The sequence below is a fragment of the Pelodiscus sinensis genome, chromosome 19 (genome assembly GCF_049634645.1).
Source record: "Pelodiscus sinensis isolate JC-2024 chromosome 19, ASM4963464v1, whole genome shotgun sequence".
Classification (NCBI taxonomy): Eukaryota; Metazoa; Chordata; order Testudines; family Trionychidae; genus Pelodiscus; species Pelodiscus sinensis.
Genome location: NC_134729.1, coordinates 14170538 through 14180038, shown reverse-complemented (window position 1 = coordinate 14180038; position 9501 = coordinate 14170538).

Genomic DNA, 9501 nt, shown 5'->3' with positions numbered 1-9501 from the left:
AGAGGTGGGGGCTCTAGGTGTTAGAGCTGGCATTGGGGGTACTGGGGCTTTTGGTGGAGTGGTAACATTTGCTTATTTGCATAATATGCAAATAAAATGTTACCAGTTTGCCAAAAAATTGTGAATGGGTTTGTTGGTCCATCCATCAAACATGGATATCAGTAGTACTTGCATGTTTTGGCAATTGGTTACTTTGTTTGTGAATGTACTCTGTGGTGAGATTCTCTCAGATTTCTAGAACATAGTGTACGTTGGCTATTGACCAGAGTTACCCTCTTTGATTGTTGTGTTGTTCATAAATATGGATGCTGCAGAGCCATACATTTCAAAAATCCTCATAAGTGCACTTTGTATTACTGAGATATGAGAGAAACTTAATCTTTAGTTTCTTGTCATCTTGCATTTCAGACAGTCATGGCCTTGTGCCCTTCTGTTCATCCGTGACTGTTTCCACTGATGTCACCATTAAGTTATCAAGAATATGTTCCTGTGGCTACAGTCAGTCCCAGAAGAGGAAGATTCTGCCAAAGTGTTAGATTGGCTTGAGAGCTACAAGTCCAGGTTTTTGATCTTTGGAAACAAGGCAAGAAGCTGATGGTAATAATACTACTGCTTCATACTCAGAGCACTCAAGAGTCTCCAAGTGCTTTACAATGGGGAATAAATAATATTATTGTTGCTATTATCAGTTGAAAAAACGGAGGCAACGAGGATAAGTGACTTGCCCTAGGTCTACAGCAAAACTGGCAGAGTAGGGACTAGAACACAGGAGTCAGGACTTCGAAACTGTAGATCTTATATGTTATGTAAATGTGATATGTGGATGCTGACAGAACTTTTTCCACAAAGAATTGAAGCCAGTATTATGATCCAGAATACCTGTCTCCTCTCCTTCCATGGATGTATTCCTTTCAGAGAGTGAGCAAGCACTTCCAAGGTATTAGGATGACAAGTATATATACAGTAAAACTCCAATTGTCTGGCATCCAGTGGTCCGGCACTCCTGATAGGCACCAACTGGAACCCGGAAGTGCTCCGGCCAGCTGGACAATTGGAGCTGCCCAGAGGCAGCGGCAGAGAGTGGACGAAAGACAGGCAGCTGTTTAGGGCAGGCGGGGGAGAGGTGTCGGCAGGGAACAGTGAGGTGAGGGGTGAACCCTCTGCTGTGTTGCGGAGAGGCAGTGAAAGCCCCGCGCAGCCAGCTTGCAAGCAGGGAAACTCAGGCGCCAGCTTGTAAGCGGCAGCGGCAGAGAGGGGGCAAGAGGCAGGCAGCATTCCCTGCCAACCCCCACTCCCACCCCTGCCCGCCCGCCTTAAACAGCTGCCTGCCTCTTGCCCCCTCTCTGCCGCTTACAAGCCGGTGGCTGAGTTTCCCCGCTTGCAGGCTGGCTGCACAGGGCTTAGACCCCCTCCCCGCAACATGACAGAGGGTTCGCCCCTCTCCGTGCCGTTCCCCGCCGACCCCCCCATGCCGTGCGGGTCCCAGCAGACCTCCCAGCACCCCACCGGAGTATCGGGAGATACTCCGGCATATCTGATAATCCTGCACACCCTGGGTCCCAAGGATGCCGGATTATTGGAAGTCTACCGTACCTCCATTAATGGATCAAACCCAATAGTTAACTTTTCCTTCTCATCAACCAGTCCTGTATAAACATGCCAGCTTTTTCCCAAAAGACCTGTATGGTTCTGGGAGTGTCTGTTGCACAATTTCCTGTTTTAGGGCATGAATTCCAGTAGGCTGGGCAGTGTGTAAGACTTGTTAATGAGCTGTGCTCTCTTCCTTACCTTAGGTTGTTAAAGTTAGTTGTACAGAGATATAGATAGATTTTAACACACTGAATACAAAATATTCACATCTTGGGTTCTTACTGCTCTTTGACTCAGACTCTCCTGTCTGAAGGCAGCTGCAGTGCACAAACTGGTACAGGAAACAGATTTACTAGGTCTTGCAAGGAGGAAACGCACCTGCACTTTCCTGCCTTATCTGACTCTGACAGCTGGCTTGGAAGTTTGGAAGCTTTTTTTTTTTTAAAGCCTTTAATATCAATCCTCTTGCTTTATTTCTGCTTTCATCTTTCTCCCACTCAGGCAGTGGGGTCGTTTCATGTTTCTCTCTGTCCCCGTATCTATCAAATGCCTGCCAATTGTTATCATAGAAACATAGAATAATAGGACTGGAAGGGACCTCGAGAGGTCATCGAGTCCAGCCCCCCGCCCTCAAGGCAGGATCAAGCTCCGTCTACACCATCCCTGACAGATGTCTATCTAACCTGTTCTTAAATATCTCCAGAGAGGGAGATTCCACCACCTCCCTTGGCAATTTATTCCAATATTTGACCACCCTGACAGTTAGGAATTTTTTCCTAATGTCCAATCTAAACCTCCCCTGCTGCACTTTAAGCCCATTACTCCTCGTCCTGTCCTCAGAAACCAAGAGGAACAAATTTTCTCCTTCCTCCTTGTGACACCCTTTTAGATATTTGAAAACCGCTATCATGTCCCCCCTTAATCTTCTTTTTTTCAAACTAAACAAGCCCAGTTCATGAAGCCTGGCTTCATAGGTCATGTTCTCTAAACCTTTAATCATTCTTGTCGCTCTTCTCTGTACCCTTTCCAATTTCTCCACATCTTTCTTGAAATGTGGCGCCCAGAACTGGACACAGTACTCAAGCTGAGGCCTAACTAGTGCAGTGTAGAGCGGCAGAATGACTTCACGAGTTTTGCTTACAACACAGCTGTTGATACAACCTAGAATCATATTTGCTTTTTTTGCAACAGCATCACACTGTTGACTCATATTCAACTTGTGGTCCACTATGACCCCTAGATCCCTTTCCGCCATGCTCCTTCCTAGACAGTCGCTTCCCATCTTGTATGTATGGAACTGATTGTTCCTTCCTAACTGGAACACTTTGCATTTCTCTTTATTAAACGTCATCCTGTTTACCTCTGACCATTTCTCTAACTTGCTAAGGTCATTTTGAATTATGTCCCTATCCTCCAAAGAAGTCGCAACCCCACCCAGTTTGGTATCATCTGCAAACTTAATAAGCGTACTCTCTATCCCAATATCTACATCATTGATGAAGATATTGAACAGTACGGGTCCCAAAACAGACCCTTGAGGAACTCCACTTGTTATCCCTTTCCAGCAGGATTTAGAACCGTTAACAACAACTCTCTGACTACGGTTATCCAGCCAATTATGCACCCACCTTATCGTGGCCCTATCTAAGTTATATTTGCCTAGTTTATCAATAAGAATATCATGCGAGACCGTATCAAATGCCTTACTAAAGTCTAGGTATATGACATCCACCGCTTTTCCCTTATCCACAAGGCTCGTTATCCTATCAAAGAAAGCTATCAGATTAGTTTGGCATGACTTGTTCTTCACAAACCCATGCTGGCTATTCCCTATCACTTTATTACCTTCCAAGTGTTTGCATATTATTTCCTTAATTACCTGCTCCATTATCTTCCCTGGGACAGACGTTAAACTGACCGGTCTGTAGTTTCCTGGGTCGTTCTTATTCCCCTTTTTATAGATGGGCACAATATTTGCCCTTTTCCAGTCTTCTGGAATCTCCCCTGTCTGCCATGATTTTTCAGAGATCATAGCTAAAGGCTCAGATACCTCCTCTATCAGCTCCTTGAGTATCCTGGGATGCATTTCATCAGGACCTGGTGACTTGCTGACATCTAACTTTCCTAAGTGATTTTTAACTTGTTCTTTGTGTATCCTATCTTCTAAACTTACCCTCTCTCTGCTTGTATTCACTACGTTAGGCACACCTCCAGACTTCTCGGTGAAGACCGAAACAAAGAAGTCATTGAGCATCTCCGCCATTTCCAAGTTCCCTGTTACTGCTTCTCCCTCCTCACTAAGCAGTGGGCCTACCCTGTCCTTGGTCTTCCTTTTGCTTTTAATGTATTTATAAAAGGTCTTCTTGTTTCCCTTTATGCCTGTAGCTAGTTTGATCTCATTTTGTGCCTTTGCCTTTCTAATCTTGCCCCTGCATTCCCGTGTTGCTTGCCTATATTCATCCTTTGTTAGTTGTCCTAGTTTCCATTTTTTTATATGACTCCTTTTTTATTTTGAGATCATGCAAGATCTCCTTGTTAAGCCAAGCTGGTCTTTTGCCATATTTTCTATCTTTCCTACACAGCGGAATTGTTTGCTTTTGGGCCCTTAACAACGTCCCTTTGAAATTCTTCCAACTCTCCTCAGTTGTTTTTCCCTTCAGTCTTGCTTCCTCTGGGACCTTACCTACAAGTTCTCTGAGCTTATCAAAATCTGCCTTCCTGAAATCCATTACCTCAATTGTGCTGGTCTCCGTTCTACCTTTCCTTAAGATCATGAACTCTATTATTTCGTGGTCACTGTCCCCTATACTGTCTTCCACTTTCAAGTTCTCAACTAGTTCCTCCCTATTTGTTAAAACCAAATCCAGAACAGCTTCTCCTCTGGTAGCTTTTTCAACCTTCTGAAACAGAAAGTTGTCTCCAATGCAGTCCAGAAACTTATTGGATAGCCTGTGTCTCGCTGTGTTAGTTTCCCAACATATGTCTGGATAGTTGAAGTCCCCCATCACCACCAAATCTTGGGCTTTGGATAGTTTTGTTAATTGTTTAAAAAAGGCCTCATCCACCTCTTCCACCTGGCTAGGTGGCCTGTAGTAGACTCCTAGCATGATATCACCCTCGTTTTTTACCCCTTTTAGCTTAATCCAGAGACTCTCTACACAGTTATATCCTACGTTCATCTCCACTTCAGTCCAAGTGTGTACATTTTTAATATACAAGGCAACCCCTCCTCCCTTTTTTCCCTGTCTGTCCTTCCTGAGCAAGCCGTACCCTTCCATACCAATATTCCAATCATGCGTCCCATCCCACCAGGTTTCTGTAATACCAATGATATCATAGTTGTATTTATTGGTTAGCAATTCCAGTTCTTCCTGCTTATTACCCATACTTCTCGCATTTGTATATAGGCATCTAAGATACTGATTTGATCTTGCCTCCCTGTTGTGCCCTGACCCTCCTTTCTCCTTGCCATTATAGGCTGTAGTCCCCCCCCATTTCCAACCCATCTCCCAGTCCCGCACATTCAGCACTTACCTGTGGGCTTTGCTCACCTGCCCCCGACAAACCTAGTTTAAAGCCCTCCTCACAAGGTTAGCCAGTCTGTGTCCAAACAAGGCCTTCCTGCTCCTGGAAAGGTGAACTCCATCTCCGCCAAGCAGTCCTTCCTGGAAGAGCACCCCGTGATCAAGGAAGCCGAATCCCTCCTGGTGACACCATCGTCGCAGCCAGGCATTCACCTCCAGGATGCACCTCTCTCTGCCCGGGCCCCTACCTTTGACAGGAAGGATAGAAGAGAATACCACCTGCGCTCCAAACTCCTTCACCAGTACTCCCAAAGCCCTGTAGTCACACTTGATCCGCTCAGTGTCACACCTGGCAGTATCATTTGTGCCCACGTGGATGAGTAGCATGGGGTAGTAGTCAGAGGGCCGGATAATCCTCGACAATGCCTCCGTAACATCTCGGATACGGGGCCCTGGCAGACAGCATACCTCTCGAGATGAGCTGTCAGGGCGACAGATGGGTGCCTCCGTTCCCCTCAGAAGAGAGTCTCCAACAACCACTACCCTACGTTTCCTCCTCGCAGTGGTGGCAGGAGACTGCTCAACCTTGGTGGTGCAAGGCCTGGTCTCCTCCACTGTGGGGGGTGACTCCTTGTCTCCTGCTGAAAGTAAAGTGTAACGGTTATGTAACAACACAGTGGGAGGGTTAGGAGCAGGGGTGGAACACTGCCTGCTGCCAGAAGTAACCAGCTGCCAGTGCTCACCCTGCACCACTGCCTCCTCCATAAGTGGCTGGTCAACAGTCCCACATCCTAGGACAGTGACCTCCGTGGACTCCACAGGAATACTGTCCAGGAATTCCTCATGGCTTCGAATGCTCCTCAGCCTGGCCACCTCCTCCTGTAGCTCTGCCACCTGCTGCCTGAGAGATTCCACCAGCAGGCACCTTTCACAATGGTTGTCTCCCCCAGCCTGGAGATCACTCAGTGGGACTTGCAAGCCACAAATACAGCAAGACCACACCAGGACCTGGGTAGAGGCATCCATGCTCAGGTTCTCTGTCTGGATACAGGCACAGGTGGAGGAGACAGGAGAAGTACTGGCACAAGCGCTTCGGGGCTTCATCACCATCAGTCACTCCCTCTTCAACTCCCCTGTCTGCAGTCCCCTGTCCGCTTCGCTCCCCTGGTCGCACTGCTCTGGCTTTTTAAAGCCTGCTTGCCTAGGTCAGGCCTGCCCCCTTCTGAGTCACACAGGGGAAGGCTGAGCCTGAGGCTAATCAGAGGCAATCAAGGGAACAATGGCAGGCTCTCAGTCCCAACTGCCACAGAAGCTGAAACTGAAACTGCTAGCACTCACCTGGAATCAGACTCTCAATTCACACTTCAAACTGTAAAATTCAAACAGTCAGGCACAGGCACACACTCACACCACAGCTTGTACTCTCACCGGGTAGCCTCTTCGGCGGTGGGGTCGCTTTGCTCTCCCTCTTCAACTCCCCTATCTGCAGTCCCCTGTCCGCTTCTGTGCTAGATGTTATGCTCTTTTAATTTGTGAAGCATTGAATGCCATTGACTTTTGTTGGACTGAAAAGCACACAGCACCTTCCAGGATTAGGCACGTCAGACAACTGTATTTGTAAAGCACGTGGTTTCTTTAAGCAGCTGTGTAAGTCACTTTTCCAACTCCTTTAATGCTTCACAGAAAATATGCACCCTACCTATTTCAACAAGGATTTATTTAAGCTGCATGATAAAGTGAGGCTCTCCTTGGGATGTGGAGCTGGTTCAATGACTAAAAAAGAGGTGAAGTCATATTTGTGCTTTTCTGATTCTGGAGGAAGTTTGGAAATAAATATACAGCGCATGTGCTGAAGGGGATTTTAAAGCATCTAGGATCTTGGTTCTTGGTAACACAGAGCTTTTTAGACATGAAATGCACATGTCCTCACTCAGGGTTCTTACAAGCTAGATAAAGCAATTTTTTAGTTACTTGAATCCTAAGAAAGTGTCTGAAAACAATTCCTCTAATGGAATGAAGCAACAAGTTTTTCATCTTATCCTCCAATGTTGTGTGTGATGTTTTTATAGAACGTTGGAAGCATGTCTCTCCTGCACACTTGCTGTGTGGTCCTGGATTGCTTTTTTGGTGATTCTCTAGTCTTTTATATTTATTTAATTATCCCTACTTTTGTGCCATGTTTCAAGCACATCTAGCACAGAAGTTAACATAAGTGCTGAATGTTTCAGCTTAAAGAGGGTGGAGAATTTCCTGTTTCTACATATCCTGGAGGAGGCCACTGAAAATTGGTTGCCACATAATGTTAAAAATTGAAGGTTACTGTGTTTATCTTAATCTGGAGAAACAAACTACAGAAAGGAACTGAGAATCGAGAGCAGGTGCTGAGCACTGATCTGTGGCATTTCCATGTGAAATCAGTCTTTAAATAGATGCTGTTTTCAGTTTCAGAAATACTTTAGAAAAGTCTCTGAGGAATTTCTAAATTCAGTCACTACTGCCTAGTTTGCAGATGAACTATCTCTGTTTTTTGGGGCAGCTGGAGGAAGCCCCTGACTTACTGAAATGCTCTGTGTGGATGGTGTACAGAAGGGTATAGAGTGAGAGAACGCCCTAAGTGAGCGTTTGGCATCTGTGGATAAATCACTTTGTCATAGCCTGTTATAGCACATGGCTCTTCAGCATCTGAATTCTGGTGCAATACAACGCTCAGAATTTTTTTTTTGTTTCCTTTGCACAGCATTACTTCATAGTAAGTGGAGACAAAGTGAGGGAGGTGTTTTTTTTTTTTTTTTTGTATAGAACCAACTTCTGATGGTGAAAGAATCAAGCTTACACACAGCTCTTATTCAGGTTTGTAAGCAGAGGTTTTGGTAGGACAGGAATTGCAATTTGTACTTGGTAGTTTATTGACTCAATCTTGGATTTTCATTCTTCATTTATAACAAGGTTCCATCTGGGGATCTTACTGTGTGTTTGTGTACACGATTAACCCATAAGACTGGGGCTCATCAGTTAACCCACATGGTTACATGCACCTTCCCCTACTGCCTTTGTATCAGAGGCAGTGTGGGGGTGGTGGCAGGAGTTGGTACATGTGGGGTGCTGGCTCCCATAAGATAACGAGCCTTGTGGATAAGGGAGAAGCGGTGGATGTCATATACCTAGACTTTAGTAAGGCATTTGATACGGTCTCGCATGATATTCTTATTGATAAACTAGGCAAATATAACTTAGATAGGGCCACGATAAGGTGGGTGCATAATTGGCTGGATAACTGTAGTCAGAGAGTTGTTGTTAACAGTTCTAAATCCTGCTGGAAAGGGATAACAAGTGGAGTTCCTCAAGGGTCTGTTTTGGGACCCGTACTGTTCAATATCTTCATCAATGATGTAGATATTGGGATAGAGAGTACACTTATTAAGTTTGCAGATGATACCAAACTGGGTGGGGTTGCGACTTCTTTGGAGGATAGGGACATAATTCAAAATGACCTTAGCAAGTTAGAGAAATGGTCAGAGGTAAACAGGATGACGTTTAATAAAGAGAAATGCAAAGTGTTCCAGTTAGGAAGGAACAATCAGTTCCATACATACAAGATGGGAAGCGACTGTCTAGGAAGGAGCATGGCGGAAAGGGATCTAGGGGTCATAGTGGACCACAAGTTGAATATGAGTCAACAGAGTGACGCTGTTGCAAAAAAAGCAAATATGATTCTAGGTTGTATCAACAGATGTGTTGGTAAGCAAAACTCGTGAAGTCATTCTGCCGCTCTACTCTGCACTAGTTAGGCCTCAGCTGGAGTACTGTGTCCAGTTCTGGGCGCCACATTTCAAGAAAGTTGTGGAGAAATTGGAAAGGGTACAGAGAAGAGCGACAAGAATGATTAAAGGTCTAGAGAACATGACCTATGAAGCCAGGCTTCATGAACTGGGCTTGTTTAGTTTGGAAAAAAGAAGATTAAGGGGGGACATGATAGCGGTTTTCAAATATCTAAAAGGGTGTCACAAGGAGGAAGGCGAAAATTTGTTCCTCTTGGTTTCTGAGGACAGGACAAGGAGTAATGGGCTTAAAGTGCAGCAGGGGAGGTTTAGATTGGACATTAGGAAAAAATTCCTAACTGTCAGGGTGGTCAAATATTGGAATAAATTGCCAAGGGAGGTGGTGGAATCTCCCTCTCTGGAGATATTTAAGAACAGGTTAGATAGACATCGGTCAGGGATGGTGTAGATGGAGCTTGGTCCTGCCTTGAGGGCGGGGGGCTGGACTCGATGACCTCTCGAGGTCCCTTCCAGTCCTATGATTCTATGGAGCTGCCTGCCCCTCAGTGCTGCCTCTCACAGAGGCGCAGTGGGGTGGGGATGGGGGAGCAGCTGGGAGAGCACCAGCT